The sequence below is a fragment of the Arachis duranensis genome, chromosome 1 (assembly GCF_000817695.3).
Source record: "Arachis duranensis cultivar V14167 chromosome 1, aradu.V14167.gnm2.J7QH, whole genome shotgun sequence".
NCBI classification, from domain to species: Eukaryota; Viridiplantae; Streptophyta; class Magnoliopsida; order Fabales; family Fabaceae; genus Arachis; species Arachis duranensis.
Window position 1 is genome coordinate 3,997,025 of NC_029772.3, and position 718 is coordinate 3,997,742.

General features: G+C 28.1%; 1 pseudogene; it reads left to right on the forward strand.

The window, feature by feature from the left end:
- Nucleotides 1–718, forward strand: part of LOC107472776 (chaperone protein ClpC, chloroplastic-like) — a 15,832-nt pseudogene that overhangs the window by 323 nt on the left and 14,791 nt on the right.

Sequence of the window (718 nt, forward strand, 5' to 3'; positions counted from 1 at the left end):
ATGTTAGGAAACAGTAATTTTGATGTTTTATAACTATCAATTGGCCATCAATAGTATTTTTAATGGTGTGAGATTACATCTAATGGTAGGAGTTCACTCACTTTTGTTTTAATAGTTAAATGTTGGTTAGAAAATACAAAAATTGCTGGGCATAGACTTTTCCTTTTTTTTTGTCTTTTTTGTTTGTCATACTTCTGCCTAGAGATTATTAGGTCTTTGCCTCGAGTAATTATATCTTCAATTTCTTTATGGTGAAATAAATAGATGTCATATAAAATTATATTTTCTATAAAATTTGATTATAAATGTAAATATTTAATCATTTTATATTCTACTATGGTTAGTAGTTGATTTTTTGTATCCATATATCAAGAATATAATCTATTATATTCCTCTACATACTAATTAATTCTCCACTACCACATTCATTCAGGTCACCATCAAGTTGACACAATACATTTGCTTTTAGCATTGCTTCTGGGATCAGATCGCATGGTGACTCGTTTAATCGAGAATCAAGGTGCCGACGTGAATAAAATTCGAGCTCAGGCAAGCCATATTGCATCATATGCATACCACACTTAAATAATTATAGTGTTAATTACAATATTAATTTATCTAGAATAAATGTTCAATTAGTCCTTCTAAAATTTTATTTTTGAATCAAATAAGTCTTTAAAATAGGAAGTTAATTTCTATGCATGAACGCTTTCGCTAA